General features: G+C 36.6%; 1 pseudogene; it reads right to left on the bottom strand.

Annotated features, from left to right (window-relative positions):
• Positions 1–4,107: 4,107 nt before the first annotated feature.
• On the bottom strand, positions 4,108–10,400 carry LOC104660129 (annotated as a pseudogene).
• Between the last annotated feature and the right edge of the window lie 469 nt (positions 10,401–10,869).

The raw sequence follows: 10,869 nt of genomic DNA, 5'->3' as shown, positions 1-10,869 counted from the left end.
CATTGTGTAATTATGAACTTCATCATTTGGATAAAATTATGAATAAAAGCAATTATCCAGAATTCTCTGATTTAGTTGCTATATCTTAAATAATGCCTTTTATGAAGAAAATATAAGTGGATAAATTATATGTAAATACTTTAATTTCATAGACTAGAGGTGGCTCTGAATATGTAGATTTCATAATGTTAAATATCATGAGGATTTCTGAGACCATAAAAAAGTTGTTTGATTAAGCATTTTAATATACTGTCAGGGCATGTATATTAAGCAAAAACAAAAGCTTAATTACTCTTTTCCAGACTGAATCCAGATAACTTTGGACATTGCTTCATTTGAAGAATTTTTACTGAGCACTTACAGACCATTGACATAGTGAAGATCAGGATGGCATAGTTTTCCTGTCTTCATGGAGCTGAATGAATGAACTGTATTTTTTATTAGCCTAAGCATGAGTTCTTCCCAGATTTCCTCCATGAACCCTAGGCTCCTACCTCTTAACCATTTTATGAAAAGTCTATGGTGAATTGGGGTCCTCCAGTTATTTGACAATATCTGATTTTGCCATGGTCATGTGGGAAAAGTAGGGATGTGAGCAAGTCATAGTTTTACTTGGTTGGAAGATTCTTCTAATTATGTCAAGATGAAAGGTTTTATACTGTGTGGAAGGCAGTGTGAGAAAAGTGGACAGTAGAACTCACATTTTTGGGGCCAGTGGCTATATTTTAAAATGTGAAGGATACATATTTGACTGCTTAAATACAATGATCTGCCATGGATCTATACTTTTGGGCTGCTGTCCTTTAGGCTAAAGCAATTATAGGCAATGTAATGAATATCGTTATCTGTGGATATCCCTTTGATTGTCATTGTATTATGGTTTACACTGGGATGGCTCTCTCTTTGAGGAAAGATGCTGTTCCTCCAGGGAGATAAAATATAAAAAAATGAATCTTACTTATAAGCATACACTTTTCCCACTCCCAGTATACAGTGGCTCTGGAATTTCATGCTTCACTTGGGAGTTGAAAATTTGCATTTATAATTTTATATTCTTATTAGAGGCCAGGATATTGAGATTAGAACATCTTTATTTTTCAGTTGGAGTGTGATGATCAATATCTCCTATGCTAAACAGCCATATTAACTAAGATAATTTAATTTGGAATGATTACTTTTTGCCTTTGAGCTGGAGATCGAAAGGTTCTATCATAAGTACAAATAAAGTAAAAAAAAATGTATATTTTCTGTGAATGTTACAAATTTTTTTTATCGTGGTAAAAAACACATAAGATCTTTCCTCTTAAATTTTGGGTGTATGGTACAGCATTGTTAACTATAAGCATAATGTAGAGCGGATCTGTGAAAATTTTCCCTCTTGTATGATTAAAACTGTATGCTCACGGAAGAGCAATTTTCCCATTTATCCCTCTTTCTAGCATCTAGAAACCATAATTTTACTTTATATTTCCAAGAGTTTGACTATTTTAGGTACTTTGTATAGTGGAATCATGTAGTGTTTGTCTTTCTTGTACTGGTGTATTTCAGTTAGCATAATGTCCTCAAGGTATATCCACGTAACAGAATTTTCTTCTTTTTATGGCTGAATAATATTCTATTGTATAAATACATATTACATTTTCTTTATCCATACATATTGCTGATAAACTTGTAGGTTGTTTCTAATTCTTTTATTTTTCTTTTCTTTTTTTTGAGATGGAGTCTCGCTCTGTTCCCCAGGCTGAAGTGCAGTGGCACAATCTCATCTCACTGAAAGCTCCCCATCCTGGGTTCACGCCATTCTCCTGCCTCTGCCTCCAGAGTAGCTGGGATTACAGGAGCCCACCATCACGCCTGGCTAATTTTTTTGTTTGTTTGTTTGTTTAGTAGAGACGGGGTTTCACCATGTTAGCCAGGATGGTTTCAATCTCCTGAACTCGTGATCCGTCAGCTTCGGCCTCCCAAAGTGCTGGGATTACAGGTGTGAGCCACCGTGCCTGGCCAGTTGTTTCTAATTCTTATCTATTGTGAATAATGCTGCAATGAACATGGAAGGGCAAATATCTTCCATGTCCTGATTTCAGGTCTTTTGGATAAATGCCCAGAAGTGGGATTGCTGGATCAAATGGTGGTTTTTATTTTTAATTTTTCTATGAATCTCTATGCTGTTTTTTTTTTTATAGTAGCAACATCATTTTATATTCTCACCAATAGTGCACAAGGTTCAAAATTGTCCACATACTTGTCAACACTTTATTTTTTTAATTTTTAATTTTTTATAATGACCATCATAAGGATTATGAGATGATACCTCAGTGTGGCTTTGATTTGCATTTCTCTAATGATTAGTGATAAATGTCTTTTCATATGCCTGTTGATCATTTGTATCTCTTCTTTGAAGATAGTTATTTTTATTTTCTGCTATTGAGTTTCTTATATATTTTTATATTAACCCCCTGTCAGATATCTGGTTTACAAATATTTTCTCTCATTCTGTAAGTTGCCTTTGTACTCGGTTGACTATTTCCTTTACTATGCAGAAGATTTTTAGTTTTTGGCTTTTTCGTTTGATGTAAATCCATTTGTCTATTTTTGCTTTTGTTACTTGTGCTTTCGGTGTCATATCCAAGAATTAATTGCCAAGACAAATGTTATGAAGATTTTACCCTATGTTGCCTTTTTGGAGTTTTATAAATTCATGTCTTATGTTTAAGTCTTTAATCTACTTTGAGTTGATTTTTGTGTATGGTATAAAATAAGGATCCAAATTTATTCTTTTGTATGTGAATATCTGGTTTGTCCAGCACCAATTTTTTGATACTATCCTTTTCTCATTGTGTTGTCTTGGCATCCTGTAAAAGATCATTTGACTGTATATGTGTGGGTTTATTTCTGGACTCTCAGTATTGTTCCATTAGCCGGTATGTCTATCTTTATTGCAGTACCTATGATCTTCTGATGACTGTAGCTTTGTAATATGTTTTAAAGTTACAAAGTTTGAGGCCTCCAGTTTTGCTCTTTTTCTTAAGATTGTTTAGGCTACTTTGGGGTCCTTTGTACTTCTGTACAATTTTTAGAATTGTTCTGTCAATTTCTGTGAAAAATGTTACTAGGACTTTAATAGGGATTGCATTAAATGTGTAGACTTTGGATGGTATGGACATTTGAACAATGTCTTCTAATCCATGAACATGGGATTTATTTGTGTCTTCTTTTCTTTTTATTTTCTTTTTTAATTTTTTTGAGACTATGTTGTGCTCTTCATTACCAAAAATAAACACTTTTAAAAAGACAACTTCTGTTAATCAATAAATATCTCTTTCTTTCTGTGTTTTTTTGGGGCTGCCTAATTAACTGCTTTGTGAATGTTCCTCCCTGGAGACAGTGTTAAGAGGTCAGGGCCAGAGCCTTCATTTAGGAGAAATGAAATAGTTCTGTGTATGTGGGAGGGGCCCTTGCCCCTGCTGGCCACTGCCACTACTACCACCACCACCACCAACAAACTAAATAATCAGGTATTGGTGGTGAAGGGGTTTGTAATTGCTGGGTAGAGAGTGAAATATTGTGTTTACATAGTGGAGAGAGCACAGCCAGGGTCTGATGTTATTCCCAGAAGGTTACTTCTCAAATTAAAGACACCTGGAAATTTGAATTGCTAGTAGGCCAGCCCTGGGGAAAGAACTGGAAGGGTTTATAGGCCCTTTGGATGAAGGTTGTGACATTTAATCCTAAAACCAGAAATCTAAGATACAATTGAAATTATTCCTTTTGGACAGAAAGCATTTAAAGTAAAGAGCTGAACTAACCAGGAGAGAAGTCCGGTTGGCTCCCCTACAGCTGCATTAGGAAACAGGCTAACAGGGATGTTTTGGGATCTGTGGAGCACTGCTGGCAATTAGCAGTTAGGGCCAGTAAAAAACTGTCCCGCTTAAAAACCGCTGGCATCCCTAGTAGTCTATTACCTGCTTCTAGTTGGTATTGATGACCTGCCAAGAAGCTCAAGCAACAATAGACTAGATTTCCAAAAACTAGAAGAGTCTTAAGAGACACCCCCCAAATCCAGCTGCTGGCTTGAATCCCCATTCTTGCTGAAGCAGCAAGCTGCAGCTAGTTTATAGTTAGCATGTCACTCTGGATCTCGTGGCTTAATTGAGTTTGTAAATCCCTCAGCTGCTTCTTCAATCCAGTGAGATCTAAGAGGACATGGTTTAAGGACACAGAGAGCCGTAGGAATTCATGTTGTAGTAAAACCTTTCTGGCTTGCCCTTCGAGTCACAGGGCACCTGTGACTCATCCTCATCCAGCTCCAAGTGCTCACTCTTGGGCCACTCCTTGGGTTTGGGGTACACTGCCTGCCTCATGGCATTGTCTGGATTGTATTCAAAAGTCATCCCTGCAGTAGGGTTCAACTTGACATACTCCTTGCTAAAGCATTTTTTCATATAGGCTCAAAGTCTCAGCTCCTGGCCCTTTCTCAACTTGATGATGAGAATGTCATCCTGCTCCATGTAGTCATTAGGGTCATCATCTTGGTTCACTGGAATGACCTGGGGTTGTTGGAGATGAGGTCTCAAGACGCGACATGTCAAGTCTGCTCTTCATTGCACTGCACATCGAGGGTGAACTCCACCAAGCGCTCGCAGAACTCTTCACGTGGGAAGTCCCAGGAGGACAGCAGCTTGTCCACAATGTCGTCACTAATGAGGAGAACTAATCTAAGTTTGTGAGCCATGAACTCATCATGAATAACTGAGGAATTGGCATCAATTTGAACCCAGTCAATGGCTATTATGGGCACCTCAGCGAGAAGACACTCAGAATCGAAATAGCCACTGCCATGTTGGTGTTCTGGATGATGAACTTGACATGGTGGGCTGGTTGGCTTAAGGCATTGCATCCCCTATTTGTGTGTGTGTCTGGGCGGGGGGGGGGGGGGGGGTTAGCAATCTTTTATAGATTTCAGTGTCTACATATTTTGTAATACTTCTCAGTTTAGATTATTACTAAGAGTTTTATTCTTTTTGATTCATTTGTAAATGGATTATCTTCTTCATTTTTGTTTCCAGTTGTTCATTGGTAGTGTACATATACTCAAACTGATTTTTGTGCGTTGATTTTGTATCCTGCAACTTTGCTTAATTGGTTTATTAGTTCTAATGATTTGTGAATGTGTGTGTGTCTGTGTGTGTGTAATTGTCAAGGTTTTCTACATATAGCATCACATTATCTGCAAACAGTGAAATTTTCTTTCTTTCTGATTTGGATGACTTTTAATTATATTTCTTGCCTAATTTCTCTGGCTAGGACTTCCAGTAGTATGTTGAATGGAAGTGGTCAGAGTGGGCATCCTTAACTGGCTCCTGATCTTAGAGGCAAAGCTTTCAGTTTTTCAATGTATACTATGACATTCACTGTGACCTGTATTATGTTGAGGTAATTTTCTTCTATTCTTAGTTTATTGAGTGTTTTTTTATCACGAAAGGGTGTTAAATGTTTCAGATGCTTTTTCTGGATATATTGGGATAATAATGTAATTTTTATCCTTTATTCTGTTAATGTGGTGTCTCATATTGATTATTTTTGTATGTTGGCCATCCGTGTAATCCAGGGATAAATCTGACTTGGTCATGGTGCATCCTATACATTTTGTTATGTTCTCTTTTCATTTTTATTTGTCTCAAAATATTTTTCTAAAATTTACATTCTGACTTATTCTTTGACTCATTGATTATTCAACAGTGTGTTGTTTAATATCCACATATCTAAGAACTTTTCCATTTTTCTTTGCTTTCCATTTCATTCCATTGTTGTTGGAAAATATAATTGACACAGTTTCAATCTTCTTAAATTTATTAAGACTTGTTTTGTGACTTAACATGTGATCTATTCTGGAGAAGGTTTCATGCATGCTTGAGAAGAATATGCATTCTGCTGCTGTAGGGTGGAATGTTCTGCAAATGTCTGTTAGTTCCATTTGATCTATAGTCTGGTTCAAATCCTCTTATTTATTTATTTCCTTATTGATCTTCTGTCTGGATGTTGTATCAATTATTGAGAGTGGTGTATTGAAATTCCCTACTGTTATCCTGTGTTGTCTATTTCTCTATTAAATTCTTTCATTGATTGCTTCCTATATTTGGGTGCTCTTATTATGGGCACATGTATATTTATAATTGCTACATATTCCTGGCAGATTGACCCTTACATCATTATATAATGTCCTTGTCTTTCTTTGTCTTTTTGGACAGTTCTTGACTTAAAATCTACTCTGTCTGATATAAATTTGGCCCCTCTTGCTATCTTTTTTGACTACCATTTGTGTGGATTATTTTTTCCATCCTTTCACTTTCAGCCTATGTGGGTCTTAAAGTCCAAAGTGCATTTCTTGTATACAGCATATAGTTGAGTCTTGTTTTCTTTAAATCCATTCAGCCACTATATCAGTCTTTTAATTGAGAGTTAAATTTATTTACATTTAAAGTAATTATTGATAGGAAAGGACTTACTATTGCTATTTCTTAAATTGCTTTCTAGCTGTCTTGTAGCTTTTTGACTCATTGTTGCTGTCACTGTCTTACTTTGAATTTTTCTGACTTTTTTGTAGTTGCATGTTTTGATTTCTTTCTCATTTTCTTTTGAGTATCTCCTACAGGTACTTTCAAAACTTACATAAAACATGTTATCATTAAAATAATCTACTTTACACTGATAACTTCAATTCTATACAAAAACGCTTAACTTTTATTCACTTCCCCCACACTTTATGCTATTGATGTCACAAATTACATCTTTTTATTTTGTATAACCATTGCTAGATTTGTATAATTATTTCTTATACTTTTATATTTTAACTGTTATACAAAAATTAAAAGAGATTTATGCAGCATCGTTACAATATTACAATTGCCTTAGTTTGTTAAGGCTGCTATAATAAAATACCATAAGCTGTGTAGCTTATAAACAACAAACATTTATTTGTCATGGTTCTGGAGTCTCGGTAGTTTAAGGTGAAGGTGCTAAGAGATTTGGTATCTGATGAGGGCCCACTTCCTATTCATAGACTGTGCCTTCTCTCTGTGTTCTCACATAGTGGAAGAGGCAAGCAAGATCATGGGAGCCTTTTTTGTAAAAGCATTAATCCCATTTGTGAAGGCTTGGCTCCCATGACCTAATTGTCTCCCAAAGGCCCCACTTCCTCATACCAGTATCTTGGGGTTAAGATGACAACAAATGAACTTTGAAGGCACACAAACATTCAGATCACAGCAATAGTATTCTTTATATGTTTATGTATTTACCTTTACCAGTGAGCTTTGTATTTATGTATGCTTTCATGCTGCTGTTTAGCATCCATTGATTTCAACTTGATAAACTTCCTTTAGCACTTCTTGTAATGCAGTCTAGTGATGATGAATTTCCTCAGCCTTTCTTTATCTGGGAAAGTATTTTTCCTTAATTATTGAAGGATAGTTTTTCTGGATACAGTATTCGTAATTGGCAGGGTGTTTTTTTTCTGTCAGCATTTTGATATATCATCCCACTTCTCTTCTGTCTTGGAATGTTTCTTCTGAGAAATCTGGTGATAGTCTCTTGTTCATAACCAGTTGCTTTTCTCTTGGTGTTTTCAAAATTGTTTTTCTTTGACGTTTGACAATTTGATTATGATGTTGCTTGGTGTGTGTTTCATTGAATTCATCTTAGTTGGAGCATGTAGTTTCTCAACTCTAGATGTCCATTTCCATCCTCACATTTGGGAAATTTTCAGCTGTTATTTTATTAAGTAATGTTTCTGCCCTGTTCTCTCTCTCTTCCCCTCTGAAACAACAATAATGCAAATATTGGTCCATTTGATGGTGCCTCATATGTCCCTTAGGTTTGCTTTATTCTTTGTCATTCTTTTTTCATTTTGTGCCTCTAGCAGATAATTTCACATGACTCGTATTCAAGTTTGCTAATGTTTTCTTCTGCGTGTCAAGTCTGCCACAAACTTCTCCAGTGAATTTTGCAGTTTATTTTCTTTTTCAGCTCCAAAACTTATTTTTTATATTTTCTGTATCTTTCTTGATGCTTTATTCCATTCATTTGTTATTTCTTTGAGCTCATTGGGCATCTTTATGACAATTATTTTGAATTCTCTTTCAAGTTGCCCACATACCTCTTTGTAGGTCCAGTTTCTGGAGATTTAGTTTATTCCTTTGGTTGAGCCGTGTTTCCTTGTTTTTCATGCACCTTGTAGCTTTGTATTGGGATCTGTCGCTTCTCCCAGTCTTCAGGCTGGCTTTGTTACAAGACCCCCACTAAGTAGCCCAGAAAGTGATTCTGGAATCCTCTGGAACTTTTTGGGGGGTATCTGGACCTGTGCATGCAATTTCTCAGAGAGGCTTACTGTGCTTTTTGTTTCCCCTCAGGAACTCGTTATCTTTTCTGATGTCTGTCTGTGGCACCACATGTTCTCTGGTTCTACAACTGCACGTTTCCCACTCTCTTTTGTTGTCAGTGGCTGGCAAACATCCAGAGCATGCCAGCTTCCTATCAGTACACTGAGTAAGGTGGGACAGATATCAGTTTCTCAGCAGCTGGTGTTCCAAGAAGCTAGAATGACAGACTCATTCTCTGCTCCTTTCTCCCTCCCTCTTGAAGGAGAAGCCTTGAGTTGTGCATCTTCTCTTGATTTTACTGAGGTATGGTGGCTATAGAAAACTGCCTACTAGTTTTTGTTGTTGTTTTTTTAACTTTTGTTCTCAGTGGCTCCAAGGCATCCAAACTATGCCAGTTCCGTCAGTGCTCCAAGTGAAGTAAGACAGAAATTAGTCCCTTGGGCAGCCCTCTGAAGAGCCAGAGTGCCAACACATGCTCCACTCTTATCCCTCCTTGCTAAGGAAGAAGTCTTAAGTTGTGCAGTTCTTCCCCGAATTGTGCCATGCTGTGCCAACCATATCAAGCCACCTGCTGCTTTCCATTGTCCTCAGTGACCCCCAGGCATTCAAATTATGCTAGTTCTGTTGGCACACCAATCAAGGAAGTCAGAGACCAGTTTCTTGGGCAGCTCTCTGAAAAGCTGGAATGTTGGAGGCATGCTCAATTCTTTTCTCCCAGAGGAAACAGATGTGAAAGAGGCGTTCTGTCCTGGCACTGAGCTGTGCTAACTTGGGGGAGAGGCTGACACAGGTAAATGAAATTGCTCTTCTTACTCAACTCAATTTGACTATTCCCTACCTTGTACACACTTGGAATACTACAACATCTTAATTGGAATCTGTAATTCATATAAAAATGTTTAGTGTGTACATTTGTGCGCAATTAGTGTTTCTGAGTGGGAATGAAGGCTGAGACTTCCTATTCAGCCACATATAGTTAATTATGTGGATAATTAACTTTATTCAGATCACTCATGTTATCAAGAAACTATCCATTAACAAAACTTTCACTTGAAAAGCATTTTTCTGGAAAAAATACATTTTTATGTAGTGTCTAAGCGTACAGTCTCTCACTTGGTATGGAGGAAGTCTTGTTTACATTGAAATACGTAGTATAAATAGGATGTAATTAGGTAACAGGGGCTATATCCTGGGCTCTTTGCTTGGAAGCTTTAATTTCAGCAATCTGAACGGATCTCTCATTGTTCTGAAGCATCCCTCTCCCAGGAGAAGATGGTTGGGTTTAGTGTAGGGGTGAAGACATGTTCGGAAAAGGGAATTTTTACTTAGGGATTGCAGAGTTAAGGTTTTAACAATATATTTCCAACTTTTATGACGCAACATACAATTTTTGTCATTTTAAGGGAAGATAATAAATTTTATGTCCAGATATTCAGAAAAGGGAGGAATTGTTATTTTATGTGGATTTTCCTCTTTCTCCTTTGTTCCCCTTCTTGCTGGGAGCTCCCACATCCATTTCCTTCATATTGGTCTACTTGTTGCCATCTCTTCCTGTTGAATGCTTTCATGAATTTTATGTTTCCCCTTGTAGATTGTCATGCAAGCACTGCTTATTATTTCTTGTTTATCTTTCTTCTCCAATGACCATTGTGTTTTCCTTTTCTCCTTTATCTGACCCTCCCTTTCTCTTCTTTAGAATAGTTGCTTACTGCTTACAGGAGTGCTTTGAATGCTAATGCTCTAACTCAGACACTGATTTTTAAACAGAATCCAAAGATTACATTTGAGGCTGGCCTGACTCAGTATCTGCCATATGCCACTAAAATAATCTATTGTTTATTACTGTTTTATTGTGTTCTTATACAGTTTTATACTGCTTGGGTGTGATCTGGCACTGTTAGCTTTATCCACTTCAAAATTAACCAAGCCATCTGGAGGAGTATAATTTAGAGGGGTAGCACATGGGTTTGTGAATGCTGACATCTTGATTGTGCTCTGAGGGTGTCTCTTATGTTTCTTCATACGCCAGTTTCACCCAAATAAAGCACAAAAATTAAATCACACATCTACTCTCACTTCCCCACATATACATTTTGCAGGCTTCACTGAAATATCAAGAAAATGAAAACAATAGTCTTTGGAGTTCCTTTAAATCATAACAAGTTTATGGTATTTAAATATATTCAAGCATGAAGTGATATTTAAACAACGCCTTGATAGTTTTTCCCCAATATAATTTCTCATATTTTTTCTCATTTTATTGCCAAAGTATTTTATTTATTTGTTTTCTCCCTCCCTTTCTTCCTCTTTTTTCCTTCCCCTTTCATTCCTTTCCTTTCTTCTCTTCTCTCATCTCCTTTTTTTTTTTTCCTGTTTTCTCCTTTCATCTACAAATTCTTGTGAAGCATAAATTGTTAGCCAGAGTCAAAGATTTCAGTGATGAACAAGATAGGCAAGGAGATGTTTGATAGGAGGACACATACAATATATA

This window comes from Rhinopithecus roxellana, chromosome 13 (genome assembly GCF_007565055.1).
Source record: "Rhinopithecus roxellana isolate Shanxi Qingling chromosome 13, ASM756505v1, whole genome shotgun sequence".
Lineage (NCBI taxonomy): Eukaryota > Metazoa > Chordata > Mammalia > Primates > Cercopithecidae > Rhinopithecus > Rhinopithecus roxellana.
The sequence above is the reverse complement of the archived record's forward strand: the minus strand, read 5'-3'. Positions and strand labels throughout refer to the sequence as shown.